Raw genomic sequence first — 18164 nt, forward strand, 5'->3', positions numbered from 1 at the left:
TGTGTCCTATATTGAAAGTTCTTCTTGGGCAGTATATCATTTGTGTTGTGTCTTGTCCCTAGAAAATATTGGAGCTGCAATTCAACTGTTAAGAACCCCAGCTTCTGGTATTTCACCTCTTGAGTACAAAAAGCAAAACTAACAAAATTTATATTCAGATAATTTTGCACAAACAGGTCTTAGACATATATCTTTGACTTCGATTTGTTTTTCTACCGGATTGAACCGGTATACATATAGAGATCCCGTATTGGGTGATCTGTAGCAGTCTAGTCGGATTCGATAATGAAAAAATAAGATCAGCAAATAGTTACGAGCTGAATTGTAATGTAACGGTAAGAACATAGCGGATATACAGTTACAAAAGCGAACTGCAAAAACATAATATCCGGACAGATTTTGAACCGCTGAAACGAAGTGGGTGGTGTAAAACTTTCCTCGTCGCAACCGATTGAGAGAGCAGCCATTACAACATGAGTGGAACATTCAGCTATCGTCACAGAAGAACTGCTAATGGCAGCATAACCTTGAGGGCAGGTATCGACTTTTAAGTTAACCAAACGTATGGGAGAAGAGCGAGAAAATAGAGCAAAATTCATCTCTTAGATGAATCAAGGAGTCACGAAATAATGGAGGTCATACAAACTAAGAGCAACAGCACTAAGAGATGTGACCGGAAAAGAAACGGGAACAGATGGAGTCCCGGAGTAAAAGCAATTCCTAATACTCTTAATCGCATTTGAAAAGCAGAGTGCCTACGAGATGCAGATGACAGAAGATTTTGCCCAACAGGGCTAAAGTGTGAAGTTCGGAATTGAGTAACTCGAATGAAGAAGAACACGAGGAAATGATCATTGACATATTATATAGGAAACCAATGAATAAAGAGTTGACAGAAGCATCGATTACAGATGTTTATTTTTTTAACATTAAACTAATCGTAGCACAAGAAAGACCATAGGGCAACTGTCCAGTAGAGAGTGGATCCATCGTACCAGGAACCGTCGTCGGACTCTCCGACACTGCAGACAGTACGCAAGCGAGCGCAAAAACACAAGAACATTTCACCAAATATAAGAGCTCCAGATGAACTTAGCATAACATTTGATGAAAAAAACCACAACACTAGCATAATCTAGTAGACAAATCTCCTGCAAAACATTTGCACGCGGAGCCCCGAACCACGCAGAACATTAAATTCACCTTGGCACATAAATCTAAATGGAACTATCACAAACTCTTCTCTACATTAAATAACCTTATATGCCCCATACGGTTAGTCGTATATGAACCAATGGGCGAAGGTACTGTAGATATTTACTGATAAATGGATAAAGATCACTCCATCCATTCGGAAACATCAGAAACATTATCCACAAATGATGAAACAGCCACCACAAGATAAAAAGCAATCCAATGAATGAATCATTGAGCTGATCTACGTGGACAGCCTCAGCCAATCCAGTCTCAACAAACGAGACTCCACCTCGATACATCAACAAACTATCGACATCAGTCGAATATCGTCACTGAACACCGAGGACCTCATCGACCTGAACAAAGTTTTCGAATAATCGAAAGTTCCTCGAAGGTGGTGTGTGGTTTACAATGGCGCACTGAAGTCGCAACAAAGCATATAGTTGTACTTTTATAAAAACGAGTAAACTTTTTTTTACCTATTTTTACATTTCAAACTACAATTTATTCCAGTGATATATAGTAACTTTATTATGGAGTTCGTACCTGATCTGTAAATGAGTGAAGAATTGTCTCTGCTCGTTATTGTTCAGGTATTTACCAGTACAACTGACATAGTTTGACCGTAACGCGTTTGCCTTGAATTGTAAAAATGATAGCTGCTCTTAATTCAATTTTTGCACTTGTTCTTTTGTAAGTTTTACTTCACATCATAACACAAAGCTTTGCAATGCGGGTGGTCATTAGAACCTACGATGGGAAAGGAGTTAATGAGGTGTAAAGTTTCCACAATCATTCTGAGTTCCCAGGAATACCACTAATGGTAGTATCCAAACATGTCGTGGGCGCCTTCTGCTTAAACGGGGAAACAATCGCCTAACCCCACACTCCCCACTATGAAAATAAAACTCCTTCACTTGGAACTCAAATGTATAACGAAATAATCCAAATGTATAACAAATGTATAACGAAATGTATAATCCAAATGTATAATCCAAATGTATAACGCAATGTATAACAAATGTAATAATGATTTGTTTCCTTTTTAAAAAAAAACAAACAAGAGAGTTTGTTTGATTGTTAGAGCAATAGCATCAGGTAGGATTTGGAAATTCAAAGAAAAGTTTTGAAAAATTTTGGGTAGATGGAGAACAAATTTAGTGCATCGAATCAGGATCCAGCTCGAAATAGAGATTGTCGAATTCAATTTATCTAGTCAGTATGTTTTGTAATTCTTGAGTTGATTCAGATTAGATTCCGTTATTTCTTATTAACTGGTCAGTTTGTAGTAGTCGGGTTGTTCTTGAGTTGGTTAAGTGAATCAAATGTTTCGACATAGCCGAGAGAGCAGATAAAGGAACCTTAAAGGCCAGAGCGAACCCGCTATATAATGGGTACTCAGAATAGGAGGATTGGAAGAACCACATAAGATATGCTATGACGAGCAGTCCAGAATTGCATTACTGAATTTAATCATTCGAAAGAAGAACGGTGCAACAGAGGAAGAGGGTTTTTGGCGCAGTGAGTTAAACAAAAGGTCAAACGCAACGAGAGTGGCCTCAACTGCGCTCTCCTTTAAACAGAGAAGGTGTCTGGGTGGCAATCGCCTATAGGGCGTTGTTCGTGCTAGATACTTGTCACTAATGGTTGCTCTAGAAGCTGTCGGGATGTCAATCGGTGCTGTAGCCCAATGCGAAGCTCATGTAAATCAGTGCATTAAATGAGCAAACAAAAAGAAGTCAGTACTCGATTGCTGAGTGACTTTGAAGGCAATTAATTTTTAAAAATAGTAAGACACCACCAATTGTAGGAAGAAAAAAGCCTCGAATAGGAGATGCTTCACAATAGTATCAAATTTTTTGGCTGAAAAAATTTGGCGAGAGTAAACTCACTATGGAACTCTCATTTCAGGACTGGAGAACGTTGTCTCAGTCTTAAAGAGGTGATGGTATGAGTATTGATTTTTCTCACAGCAAAAAAATAACCTATTGCGAAACGTGGTTGACAAAAAATAAAAGAGACCAAACATCAAAAATTAATGGAATTTTTAATGATGGGAAGACAGAGCATTCAAAACAAAACTTTGGTTATTTGATTTGCACCGAAATTTAATCAAAAGAAAAACGAAAAGGCTTAAAATGAGTTGATAAACGTATATTCACTAATATACCAAGAAGCAAAGAACAAAGGAAGTATACAGCGAAGTCGAAATTAGAGACTTGACTTAAAAATTTCCATAGCAAAATCAATAATGCTATTGATAAACAACATAGAAAAGATCGAGTATCTGATTGTCAAATGCAGAGATGCTTTCACTGGGGTAATTGATAAATTTGAAGAGCTTTTTGATGTTGCACTTAAGACTGAAGATCTGGACGCCGCCTGTGAGAACCTTGAGAGATGGTTAGAGAATGTAACCAAGAGAAACCACGAGTTCATTGCTGCTGCTAGAGTGTACATTATTGATTCACTGAGGTAATTTAGAAAATTGAAGAGCTTTTTGATGTTGCACATAAGACTGAAGATCTGGACGCCGCCTGTGAGAACCTTGACAGATGGTTAGAGAATGTAATCAAGAGAAACGACAAGTTCAAAACTGCTGCTAGAGTGTACAAGGATCGATCCGAGACAAAGAGACATCAGAGCAAAGTACACTAAGAAACAAGTTCACATTTCGCTTTCACGAAAAGATCAACCCAACGTAAACTTGACGTGGAAATATTAAAACTAAATAGGGAGAAACTTGAACAACAACAACACGGAACGGAGCTGCGCATTGCTAGATAGCGATATGATATTGAAAAACAAATGCATTTGTCAGACTTAGAAAATCAGCTGCTTGAAGAAGAGCATCGCCAGAAGGTAGCTGCGCCCACAATTGAAGCAATTGAGTTGATGAACGCCCCATCATCATTCAGTATCCTCACCGGTGAGCTGAACGAGCTGTTCACTGAGAAGAATAATTTCAAGAGCAAGAAATTTGTTCAAGATTGGGTTAATTCATCGCCGTCAGCAAACCTTTCAGATCCTGAAATTGAACCGAGTCTGCATCTTTCTGGTTCTATCACCAATCAAATCAAGCAACTGCTATTCCTGCTTTTTCAGTTCAATCACAAACTCATCGTCCTTGAACTCAATACACACAGTCGAGTTGCGGTCAACAATGTAAACAACAATGTCCTTCTTGAAATCAAGAAAGTTGAAGAACAGGCAGAGCCACAAAATACACCACCATCACCGGCAATGGCGTTTGGTATGCCACCATAGGTGAACACCAAGAATACAGCCAGGAAGCCGTCCCAAACTACCATGCACTTCAATGAGCTGCTGTTGGTTGAGCAACACGTTCGCAGGTCGAGTATTCGGTACATTTGTATTTAGTCAGACCTTCTCACTTCCCTTCGCAAATGAACGCCCACCACAACATAGGTACCAGCCCTTAATAAACCCTGTTCTAAGCAATGCTTCACCGAACCCTTCTATTTCGAGTCTTCTAAAAGTATAATCACCAACAGCATAATTCTACTATGTCGGCATCAGTTGTCGTACCCACAGCATTGTTAAGCCAGTAACAAACACCTCATTTCCGCAAAGTGCACCACCTTTTCAAGGCCTGTCCACGAGTACGCAATCCGATTAAGTCATCCCTCCATTAATTCCCTGTACTACTGCAAACAATTTTGTACCTACCTCTCACATGCAAATAATAACTCCGTTGTATGAACGGACCAACATTAACTGTTCACTTATTTTGGAGCGGCCCAGGGCACCCCACTGCCCCTCATTGGATGGTGTGAGTCTAATTAAAGAATTAATAGAAGCCTTTACCAGCAAGAAGAATGATAACCTGCGGGAAGGGAAATAGTCGAAGTATAATGCAACCCTTTGCAGTGGCATGAATGGTACGTGCAGTTTTTGACCGGTGACGTCAATTTGGCGCATTGCAGAACTCTTATCAAAGGGAAAGCAAAAACAGCCATAACTGGGTTCGCACACCGTGGCATCATGTACAATTACCCGATTAAAGCTGTGAAACGAAGGCTTGGTCAGCCAAATGCTGTTGTCAGTGCACATTTTGACAAACTCTGCAGTTTCCCAACACTGAAAGTGCATGATAGTGATAACATCATAATTTATTCCGCTTTTATTTTAAGTTTTGTGCGGTTATTGAGACCGCTTTCATATGGCTGTGACCTGAAGAGCGCCTCATTTCTCAACCTGGCTGTGCAAAACTTGTCCCCCAATTTGAAATGGTCTTTGTCACTCTTCAGGGTTAACAACCATTAGGTTAAGCCGGCACTCTTCAACTATGGCGATTGGTTGAAGGAAAAAGATTAGGCACAGGATTTCATGAACCAAATCTCATCAACAACAAGAACTGTGGACAACACCAACTCTGTATCTAAGACTAAAGTTGCTTCTTAGACTTTTGCTGCTAACGCACACCAAAAAAGTCACATAAACTTGCTTCAACAGCCACAGCATCTCCCTCCAGTCGTTACGTTGCCTGTAAGGGCTACCATGGCTGATGAGAGTGTCACATATTGAGGAAAAATACGTCCAGGCAGCGAGCAAAGGCAGTCGCCGTAGCAAAACTGTGCTTCTCATGATTGAGGAAAAATCATATGTTCCGGCGATGCTTAAAGCACCAGGAAATGCAGGAAAGATGGTTGCATCAGCTCAAATAACAAACTTATTCACATAGCTGAGAAAGACTATCCTTGAAGACCTGCCTATACTACCAACAACAGTAACTGTAATCTTAGCGCCAGTCAGAGTAAACAATCTAGATAACAAGTAAGACCACTATAATGTCATCTATCAGTAATGTGAAAAACCGCCTTCAGATGAACGAATTAGTTGGCTAGTTCTTCTGTTCTGGTATAGATAATTAGGTTTTCGTTGTGTGAGATACCGGCTGCAGTAACGACTTTTCTTGCACGGTACAGCCCTGAAACTAATCTTCAAAGAAATCAACATCGAGGAGGTTATTGACATCAGAGTGCTTGAAATAACAGTAACACCACGCAAAAATCAAGCCCGAGAGTCATTCAAAATGATTCTTTACGTGAATGATATTTTGAAAAGAGGCAAAGACACCAATTACGTCAAAGCACTTTAAGATATTTACTATTACCAAGTAGTTCCTATAAGATATTGTTATGGCCACATCGACACAAAATCTTGAAGAAGATTTGTATAGCGGCATCCGCCCGTTAAAATAATTCGCTCGCTGCCGACGACAAATGTTCAACGTGCGCCGTTCTTTTACCAATGGGTTGGGTTTTGAGCAGTCCGTTGCAGTCGTCTTCAGGTTTAGTCTCGGCTTGTTTCATAGCAAATTTTGAGGAGGATTGAACTAGCTAGTCTCGTGAAGTATTGGAATGGCTCGAATTTATACGGCACTTTTAAGCAACTAGGGCCAAGATACGCTGCAGAGGCGGGTGCGCGAAATATTCTGAGAACAACACAAAGCAAGATGGTAAGAATATGATTTAAGAATATTCAGGGCTAAAGATACCATTCAACTGTCAAACCAGTACTTGTCGTCGCAGAAAATAAAATCATTGGAGAAGCGACTAATGAATATCAGGAGCTTAGAGGAGAATACAGTAACAAAATCAAAGATGATTTAGGAAAGGGTTATATATTAACGTTTTTTGATGCCCGCAAGGTAGACAGTCGCTCTGATCATCGAGGGTGCCTACCGCTCTATCCCGTTTTTAACCTGAATACGCCAGAAAACTTCCATAGAGTGCTCAGAGTGGCAGCTGAAATCCACGGTGCCTCCTTTAACAAAGCTTTATTTACTGGTCTACAATTAGTATGAGCTATTAACATTTCCCTTATGTACTTAGAGACTTTAGAGACCTTTATGTACTCCTCGTAAGACTTAGAGAACACCCATGGGCAGTCTCGGCCGATGTAGTATGAATGCTTTTACAGGTTAGGGCTTCATCATGTGACCAACAATCTCTACAATTTTTGTGGCTATTGGACTTCAAATTAGATATTGTGACGAACCTATACCTACGCAAAATCTTTGGAGCTAAAAAATCATCAATGTGTCCAAACTGCAAGCTATAATGCAAGGCACGTGAAAATATGAGCGGGTAAAATGAAGCAGTAAAAGCCGTCCTGAAAACTTTAAAAGCCCTTCCTAGACAGCAGGAAACCGCCCCGAAAAGGCTGATAATAAGTCGAAAAAAATGAGCTACGTCTTCATCTAGGTGCGTTCAAGCTTACTAAGTTTGTATGCAAAGCAAAGTAAAAAATCTAGCTCGCCAAATTGACGGGTCATTACAATCCTTTGAACTGAAAGTGAACAGATGAACGCTAGTTGCGAGCAGCGCTCCCGGAAGCACCTTCACAAAAAACTCAACGCAACGCTTGGTATAAAGTCTTATTTCTAAGGTCTTCAACACTACTGGTCGTAGCATCTTTCACCGTTGGTGAACGTCTATAAATCAAAGCCGTTTGGCGTGTCTGGGGACAGCATTGGGATGATGAATTACCCAGACACAAATAATAGATTCCTTGAACTGTGCGTTGAGTTTACACGGTCGTCCACAATAAAAACAACAAGAAGCTACTTTTCAGGACCATTCCATCATTTCTAACATCATATGTTTGGTGATAAATCCCGTGGTTCCAATAGTAAGTTTAAAGCAGAGCTTGCATTCGTCGTAGGCAGGGCTCGCGTTGTCCTGCGAAGGTAATGACTGTTCCTAAACTGGAACTACAAGCCCATCTCGATGCACGTCACAAGAAAATATATCAGTCGAGCACTGAACGTTACTGAGTAAAGCTGATAAATTTAATAATCAGACTTTCGAAGGTAAATTCAAACGTACAATCTATATCGCATCCAACTATATTCTATCAACGCAAAAGGCCAAAGGCCCCTCTCAATGGCCCGGCAAATCTAGCTTGATCTTTTTTAGCAGGTATTTTGTCTGAGTCGATTTTCGACTCAGATTGGTCACCGATACGTTTTCGAAACATAAAAATATTAAGCCTAAAAAGAGCGCAATCGATTCAGTATATTAGTAGGCTCAACGAAAATTATGTTTAACGAACTTTTTCCGAGCTTTCTATGCCAAATAGAACGTATTTTGTGTGCATTTAATCTTTTTGTAAGGCTTACATGGTTAAAAGATTATGACGTAATAAAGTTTCTCGCTGGATAGATTCTCGCTTTATTTAAATAGCTCTTTAAATAGACTGCTCATTTAGTTTACTCGGTAACATCCTCCGGCCCGGAAGAAAATGTTGGGAGGATCGGTACAAGCTTAACGAGTGGGCGGACGAGCGATCCGGATGACGTGCGTAAGACGGCGGAGCGGGCGACGCTGTCGGAGCCGTACCGAAGTTCCTCAATCCGAGCGGTTGGATAGTAACCCCTAGGGTTGCTTTCTTCAACGATCCAAACTAAATCACCGACCTTGAGGTGCTGCTCGGCAGGCGTCTGCCACTTAGATCTACGGTTCAACGCAGGTACATACTCCTTGAGCCAACGTGCCCAAATTGCATTGGCGTAGGACTGTGCACGGGCGTACCGCTTACGATGATCGAACTCGTCGACGCCAACGATAGACGGAATTCGGGTTGCTTGGTTACCGAGTAGAAAATGGTTAGGTGTTATTGCGCCTAGGTCGGACGGGTCGGCGCTTACGGGCGTTAAGGGACGTGAGTTTAGTGCGTATTCGACCAGACAAAAAGTAGTGTTCAACACCTCATCTGTGAGGCGACGCGTACCGAGGATAGTGTACAGTACTCTTTTAAAACTTCGAACTAGCCTCTCCCAGATGCCACCTTGGTGTGGCGCACTGGGTGGATTGAACCTCCACTTAATGCCCTTATGTGCAAGTTCGGTGGCAATGTTAAGCGTATTCCATTTTTCCACACATTCACGGAGCTCTTTCTCCGCTCCAATGAAGTTCGTACCATTATCCGACAAAATCATAGCAGGAGTACCCCAACGGGAGACGAACCGCTCCACTCCCATTACACAAGAACTGGTGTCCATGGACGGGACAACTTCAACATGGACAGCACGAGTAGTGAGACAAGTGAAGAGAAATCCCCACCTCTTCTCGGTAGTCCGACGAACTGTGACGTAGAATGGGCCGAAGTAATCAACCCCGGTGTTGGTAAAGGGAGGAGACTGGTATGCCAGTCTGTCCTTTGGGAGGTCTGCCATGATAGGTTGAATGGTTGCTGCACGGAACTTTCTACACAACACGCAGTTTGATTTGATGGAACGCAGTGTGGAACGTAGTTTTAGGATGGCATAACGTTCCTGTACCTTTGACCTTAAGTAATCAATGCCCTGATGATGGTTCTTCAAATGAGTATGCCGCAGAAACAGTTTAACAAAAGTATGACGTGCATCCAGCACGATAGGATGCTTAGTGTCAAAGTCAATTTCCACTAGCCGTCGGAGTCGACCAGAAGAACGGATGAGACCATGAGGCCCAATAAACGGAGTAAACTGAGCAATGCGGCTGCTCTTCTTAACAGATTTGTTGTCAAGAAGATCCTTTCTTTCAGTACTAAAGGACTCTTCCTGAACCAAGTACTGGAGATGACGCTCGGTTTCGTCAAGCTCAACAGGATCGGCTATGCTGCCGTCTACGGTACGGTAACTTTCATGAGATGGTAAAAGACGGAGCACATATGCGGTGACACGCAGTAATTTTTGATAAGAACTGAACTTATCAAACGGGATTAGATTGATACTTTGTTCCTTAGGGGGCTTGGTTACGGATGCGGCTAAAGATGAGATGGAGTCATCATCTTGTTCCTTGGTTACAACGCCGAGTTTGATGTTATCAGCGACGTCAGTATTTGGCACAAAAGGGAATTGCTTAGTTCTCAAGAAGTCAGGACCCCTCACCCAGCTACTTGATTGCAAAACTTCAGCGGACATGCCACGCGTGCCAGCATCTGCCGGATTATCACAAGTGGCGACGTGGTTCCATTGGTCAACGCTGGTGTTCTCCAGGATTTCACTAACACGATTTGCAATGAAGATGGGGTGTTTGTTTGTTGAGTTTATCCACTGCAAGACGATGGTACTATCTGTCCACATAAAGACTTTATCCACAGTAACCGTTAATGCTCGACAGATTTCCCTTTTTAAACGGGCAGCGAGGAGAGCGGCTTGTAATTCCAACTTAGGAACTGTCATTACCTTCATAGGTGCAACACGGGCCTTGCCCAAGACAAACGCCAGCTCTGTTTTAATCTCCCCGGAGGTGCAAGTTACTTGAGCCCTGAGAAAACCTACTGCACTGAATACGTCTTGCGAGCTATCACCAAACATGTGGAGTTCAAGATGTTGGAATGGTCCTGAAAAGTAACTTCTCGGTATAGTGATCTCAGCTAACCGCGGCAGTTCAACACACCAGGCAAGGAATCTGTCAACTGTGTCTTTAGGTAACTCGTCATCCCAACTTTGTCCATTGGCACGCCAAATGTCTTTCAAGATTAGCCGAGCCCCAACAGTGAACGGTGCGACAAGACCAATTGGGTCGTAGACCTTTGACACAAGACTTAGGACCAAGCGCTGTGTTAAACTTTTCGTGATGGTGCTGTTAGTACCCCTGCTCACAACCAGAGTATCGTTGTTGTGATCCCACTTAAGCCCAAGCACGTGCATTGATTCCTCCTTGGATGAAACGATGACCTTCGGTTCAGTGGATTGAGCAGACCCATCAATTCGGTCAGCCAGATCTGGTACATTGTTTACAAACTTAGTAAGCTTGAACCCACCTAGATGGAGAAGATGAACCAATTCCTTCGACCTAATGAGGGCCCTCTCGGGGGATTCCACTGAGTCCAAGTAATCGTCCATGTAGAAGTTCTCAAGGACGGCTTTCGCAGCTTCTGGGTACTCCTTAGCATTATCGCGTGCCGTGCGCTGAAGTGCGTAGTTGGCGCAGGTGGGTGAATCTTTTGCCCCAAAGATGTGGCGCGTATACTGGTGTACCACAACATTTGATGTGGGGTCCTCCCGCCACAAAAAGCGCAATGATGGTTGATCACATGGCAACACTCCAACTTGGAGGAACATTCCCTCGATGTCGGCGGATACGGCAAATGGATGTTGTCTGAACCGTAGGAGTACATAGATTAGGTTTTGTAGTAGGTCAGGTCCGGTAAGTAATGACTTATTAAGAGATGCGCCATGGAATTTTGCTGCTCCGTTTAGTACCCTACGAACCTTACCCGGCTTGTTCGGGTTAACAACCGGATGGTGTGGTAGGTACCACTCTCGTTCCGAGCGACTTTCCACCTTATGAGCATCTTTGACCCTTACTACGTAGCCTTTGTCTAAGTCCTCTTTGATGGTATTCGAGTATTTTTCCCTTAATGTCTGATCTTTCGTTAGCCGCTTTTCCAAAGACTTTAATTGAACAAGTGCTGAGAAATAATTGTTGGGCAGTTCGATGTTATCTTCAGCCCATAGCATTCCGACATCGTACCTTTTTCCATTATGCACGGTGGTGTTTTCAAGAATTTCATGCGCACGTGCATCCGATGCGGATCGTGGGTCTACTTGCTTAAGTGCGCCGTACGACTCCATGTCGTACCAAGATTTTACCTGACTAGCGAGTTCAAAATCCTGCTCCAAATTAGCTTTGAAACAAGTCGAGACTAAACCTGAAGACGACGGTAGAGGGCCGCTTAGAACCCAACCTATGGGCAAGCGAACAGCGAAGGGCGAGGACTTCTCGTCGGCAGCGAAGTACTCTAACGGGCGGATGGCATGATACACATCCTGTCCAAGTATCATCTCGATGTTTCCATAGCAATATGTAACTGGGTCTAGAACTGCTAGGTGCGGGTATGTTTCCTGAAGTGCTTTAATGTTAATGACATCGGCGCCTACATTCAAATTTTCCTTTACGTAAGGGCTGACTTTAAATGGTTCAAATGCTTGGTTGTCGCGTGGTGTTACAATTAGTTCAACTAACTCAGTGTCTACGACCTCTTCGGTATTTATACCCTTGACTGTTAGTTTCAATGCTGTACCGTGCAAACCAAGTCTATTTGCAAGATCATTGGACACCCAAGAGTTACTGCAAGCGGTATCGCACAAAACTAAAGCCGTGGTATCTTTACCGGTAGAGCTCTTTAACTGTAATTCAGTCACCTGAAGGAGGCCTTTCACATTACTCACAGATGACAAAGTGGTGGTCTTGCTCGATGATTGGACACTAGGGAGTTTACTTTGATTTGTGCCAGCATTAGAATTATTGTCGTTGTTGTTTGGAGGGGATTTTGATGGATAAACCCTCTCAGCTCCATGGAGAAGTGTGTTATGGGAGCTGTTGCAACCGTCCTTCCTGCATTTCCTGGGGTGTGGGCATTGCCTGAACATGTGCTTTTCTCTCAAACATGAGAAACACAGTTTTGCTTCCGCCACTACCTTTGCTCGTTGAGTGGGAGACTTTTCTTTAAATACCCTACACTCCCAGATGCGGTGGATACCTTTACACACAATGCAGCGAGGGGTTGCAGGCGTTGCCGATGTTGAGGCTGGTCTCTGAGTGCCCTTAGTTTGTGTATTAGCAGCAAAAGTTCTTGAGGCAACTTTGGTCTTTACTACTGAGTTGGTGTTATCCTCAGTTCTTGCTTTCGACGAAGTTTGTTTCATTAAATCATGTGCCTGGGCTTTCTCCTTCAACCAATCTTTGAAGTCAAGGAGTGTTGGCTTAACCCAATGTTTTTTCACGGTGAAGAGTGACCAAGACTCTTTCAGATTGGGCGGCAATTTTTGCACAGCCGTGTTGAGAAGTGAGGCGCTCTTAAGGTCTGCGTCATATGAAAGTGATTTAAAGACCCCAACAAGACTTGAAATTGTTGCAGAATAGTTTATGATGTTATCACTATTGTGCATCTTTAGTGGTGGAAAAGAGCTGAGTTTTTCTAAGTGTGCACTGATTACTGCCTGTGGTTGGCCAAATTTACGTTCGAGTGTCTTAAGTGCGTCCTTATACATTACACCGCAGTATGCGAACTCAGCGATGGCGGTTTTAGCTTTTCCAGTTACAAGGGTTTTTAAGTATGTTAACTTGACGTCATCAGTCAAGGACTGTGCGTCTATGGCGCTTTTAAATTGCCCGAACCATTCGTGCCACTGCAGGGGATCACCATTGTATTGTGCCAACTTCCACTCGGGCAGTGGATCGTTCTTCTTACAAGTAATTGCGTCCGCCAACTGCTTTATCAAATCCGCAGAGTCCAAAGAAGGAGCCGAAGGTGTGGGATGCGGCGGGCCACCCCAACACAACGGGTTCTGAACGGTAGCTCCATGCGTTGGCGGAATGATCGGAGTGACAAAGGTGGGGGCGGTACCTGCGGAAGAACTAAATGGATTCGCTTGCATGAAGTCTGATGTTACGTAATTTTGAGCGCCTGCTGCTGCTTGTACATGAGGGGAGCGATGCGATGTAGATATATGAGGGTTGATTAGCGGGGCCGGTTGTACGGTGTATAAATTTGCAGATGTACGTTCAAGTGGTACTTCATTAGCTGGGACTGCTGCCGGAAAACGCCAGACATTTGGATCTGGAGGAGCAGGAGGTGCGTGGGTTATGGGTACAAAATTTTGGGGCTGAAAACTCTTTTGTGGAGGTGGTGGATGAATTAATTGAGGTACAAAATTAATTGCGGAGGAAATGAATGGTGCAGGCGGAGAATGGGGTAACAGATTGATATTATTCGCCACGGGGTTAGTGGCTTGTAGTGGGAGTGCTTGTGGCGGGGAAGGAGGAAATCGGAATGCTGGTGGGATTAACGGAAAATGCGGTGGTGCGGGGTTCGGAACGGGGGTGGAGGGGCTGGTACATTTATGTGTGCCTGTTGCGGATTAAGTGCTAGCGGAGCATTAGCGAGTGCATTTAAAGGAGGTGAATGCCGAGGGCTGGTTAAATTCAACTGTCCCGGCATGCTCGCCCTGCGAGGGAATTGATGATCTAACTGTAAACCATCGAAGTGCATTGTTGCTTGAGACAGTTGTCGGGCTGTATTTGGGGCGTTTAGTTGAGTAGGCATACCAAAGTTTATTGGTGGTGATGGAGGCGTATATTGAGGCTGTCGTTGCTCTTGCATGATGTTATTTGCAACATGTGCATCGCTGGTTACATTGGTTCTAGTACTTGGTTCTTGCGGCTCATGGACAGGGAGGTTGATGTTAGCCTCAACTTGACCATGAGTATTGAGATTAGAGTGTGACTTTGGAAGTTGAGCTGAAGGAGGTCGTTGGACAATTGCTTGGTTGGATTGGGCGATGGAACCAGAAAAGTGCAAACTCGGTTCGTTTGCAACATCTGCCATGTTCCCGGCCGGTGACGAATTAACCCAATCTTGAACAAATTTCTTGCCCTTAACTGAACTTCTTTCGGTAAAGAGCCCACTCATTTCGCTTGTATCAGACCCGTCTGTTGCTGATTTTGTCATCAACTCAATTTCCTCAAGGGCTGCAGCAGCTACTTCCTTGCGATGATCCTCCTCAAGCTGCTCAATTTCTAATTCCCGCAATTTCGTTTGTTTTTCAATTTCAAGACGTTGTCTAGCAATGCGAAGCTTTGCCTCATGTTGTTTCTCAAGTTCCTCCCTTTTTAGTCTTGATAATTCTAATTCTCGTTGACGCTGACTTGATCTTTTTGAGGAAGTCATATGCGAACCTGATCTTGAGTGGTGAGAGGTATACATCTCTGCCTTCTCTTTGTCTTGGACCGAATTGATATACCCTCGAGCAGCAGCAATGAACTCGTCAGTTTTCTTTGTTACAGTCTCTAACCATTTCTCAAGATTCTTACAGGCAGCGTCTGGATCTTCAGTCTTCTGTGCCAGATCAAAGAGCTCTTCATTCTTATCAACCACTCTAGTAAAAGCATCTTTGCACTTCACAATCAGACGTTCGATCTTAACTTTCCTGTCTTGCTTATCAACAGCATTGTTAATTTCCCCATAGATGTTATTAAGTTCAGCCTCTAATTTTGCTCTTGCACTATAAAGTTTGTTGAATTTGTCCTGCAAAGTTGTCATGATCTTAAGAAAGACAGGAACCACAAGTTTAATTCAGTACTATTATAAAGTACACAACAGCACAACACAAATGGGTTATACCGAACCCGTGTGACGGTTTGGCTAGCAAACCGCCAAAGAGCAAAAATGTTCGTCGAGTACAATAGTACCCGGCGAAAGAAAGAAAGAACGGTGCGCAGGAAGCGCGAAAAGGGGCAGAACGGGAGACGGGACGGAGGGGAAGAGACGCCGAACGAGTAACGCACGACGGACAAACGGGAGCGTCGGGCGAGTGGCGCGCGACGAAACGGGAAAACGGCACGGGCGGGGCGGAAACGTCGGGCGGATGGCGCGCGACGAAACGGGAAAACGGCACGGGCGGGGCGGAAACGTCGGGCCGATGGCGCGCGACGAAACGGGAAAACGGCACGGGTGGGGCGGAAACGTCGGGCGGATGGCGCGCGACGAAACGGGAAAACGGCACGGAAGGGGCGGAAACGTCGGGCAGATGGCGCGCGACGAAACGGGAAAACGGCACGGAAGGGGCGGAAACGTCGGGCGGATGGCGCGCGACGAAACGGGAAAACGGCACGGAAGGGGCGGAAACGTCGGGCGGATGGCGCGCGACGAAACGGGAAAACGACACGGGCGGGCGGAAAGCACAAGCGAGGAGGCGGGAAGATCGATGCTAGCAGACCACAGCAATAAACTCAACCAAACAAGCTAGCCGTAACTCCAGAATAAACTTAAGTCACACCCTAGAAAGAAGGAGAGGAGCTACTGCCAGGTAAACTAGCACAAACATTATGGGGTTTTATCAACGGCATCAAAACATGAAACAATTTACGGCAACGATGTAGTATAACCAAAGTCGAAAGGGTCAGGAAATTTACTAGCCGTAACTCCAGAACAAACTTAAGTCACACCCTAGCAAACCACCATACCCAGACAACAAAAGTGCATACTACAAAAATTAATAAAGCTACAACAAATTGCTAGCAAACAGGTGTGGTGAAAGTCACGAAACAAACCAGCCGTAACTCTAGAATGAACTTAAGTCACACCCTAGCAAGGAACGAGACTAAACAACAAACCGGCATACTAGCAGAAAGAAATTTTACTACAGCAAAACTCAACATACTACATCATACAACAAATAAACGGGGAATAGGAAGAAACAAGAAGACACGGAAACAAAGAGGACGGAAACGGAAAATGAAACCAGATAACCTGCGGAAAACGGACGGTAGTGAATAACTCAAAATGGGGAGAGCGAAACGTTTAGTAAAGCGCTATTGGAAGGAATCAACCACAAACTAACCCGCGCAACAATGCAAGACTACGAGACATTTAGGTTATTAAAGGCTTGAGTAAGTTCCGCCTCCTCGTACGCATGGCGGTTGCGGAGCGTTTTTCGACGGCGCTTTGAAAGTTTTTTCGGTCGAGACCGTGTTATCAAGGACCGGAGGTTGTTCTTATGAGTTAAGACTATGGTCAGTGTTTTCAGCTCAAGCGCAGGCCTTTGGTGTAATGCTCTGTACTCTTTGAGTAAACTAAGATCTTTCTGTTTACGTCTAGACACAATGTCTTTCACTAAGTGTATGGTAACTAGAGTACTACACTTGAGCTGGTCAGAAATATCAGGAGTTCCCTCTCTGGGGCAATACACAATAGCTTCTATGCGCTCCTGATAGTTTTCAAGCACTGCAATAAGCTGTGAAGGTGTTAAAGGCTTATTGTCGTTGCTTCGATGACGTGAAAGCGAATTGTTCACTACATCATGCCATATAACTAGGCGCTTCTTATCATGAAAGAAATGACTCAACTGGAACTGCGCTGTTTTTCTGACTTTCAAAGCGTTAGGGTTGAAACTTAAACCCGGTAATGCGTAAACGTTACGTTTGTAACGATTTTGTGTTACTTGAGGCGCAGTTTTTATGGCGTGATGAAGTGAACTAGCAGCTAATATGAAAACCATATAATGTTTTTACAGCATAAATGATTTGAGCTTTGCTCAAACTCCGAGCCTTGATGTTAAATGCACGATTTTCACGAGTTACCAAGAATAAGCGCTTATTTAGAAAAAAAACCTGAGTTTTTTCTCCAAAATTGAAAAACTTGACCAAATTGTTCTTTTCTTCTTTTGAATTGTCAACTTTATGCAAGTGTTACATCCGCGTTTAATGATTTTTTCTTTAAAATGGTAGGAACAAAGGAATTTTGTTTTCAAATTTGGTCAAATTTTTCGAATATTTTCAAGTTTTTTTTTTTGCTACGCTTTTATGTCACGAACAGCAAAAAAAAATACACCAATTTGATTATTTCCGGACTTTGACAAAAATTTGTCAAAAATTTCGTTTTTTCAAAAAAAATTGTAAGAGGTAGGTTTTTGGGTGGTGTAGATTTGCCGGTTAGGAAATAAATTTACAACATCAAAAGTAGCAACGTTTTAGTTTGGATAGTTCTTACAGTTTTTGGAGGCTTGCTGGGGTCTCATACTTCTAACTCGTCAAACATCTGGGCGCTTTTGTTTCCTCAAATGTTGGAAAAATTGAACCACTCAATTTTGCAGCAGTTGATTCCTGTATTGAATGCAATGCGCCAATGCCACTTGAAGGGTGTATGTTTTTGAAGCAGTCCAAGATGCCACGATTTTCACAAAACATTGCAGTTTGATTCACGAGACAGTAATGTCTACGATGAGAAATACTATAGCTGTAAAATATTAATCCACCAATGCAAAAGAACTTCTGATATTCAACTTCGAACAATGTGTTTTCGAAAGTAAAGCGAGAAATATCACTTTGGTACCCATATCAGAAACAGTGCTGAGAAACATAACTTTCGTAATACTTGCTAGAAAAAGTAGTAAAATCTAGTTACTACGAGAAACGAACAGAATACAGATAAGGGCCAAATTGATTTAA

This window comes from Convolutriloba macropyga, chromosome 4 (genome assembly GCF_964194025.1).
Source record: "Convolutriloba macropyga chromosome 4, txConMacr16.3, whole genome shotgun sequence".
Classification (NCBI taxonomy): domain Eukaryota; kingdom Metazoa; phylum Xenacoelomorpha; order Acoela; family Convolutidae; genus Convolutriloba; species Convolutriloba macropyga.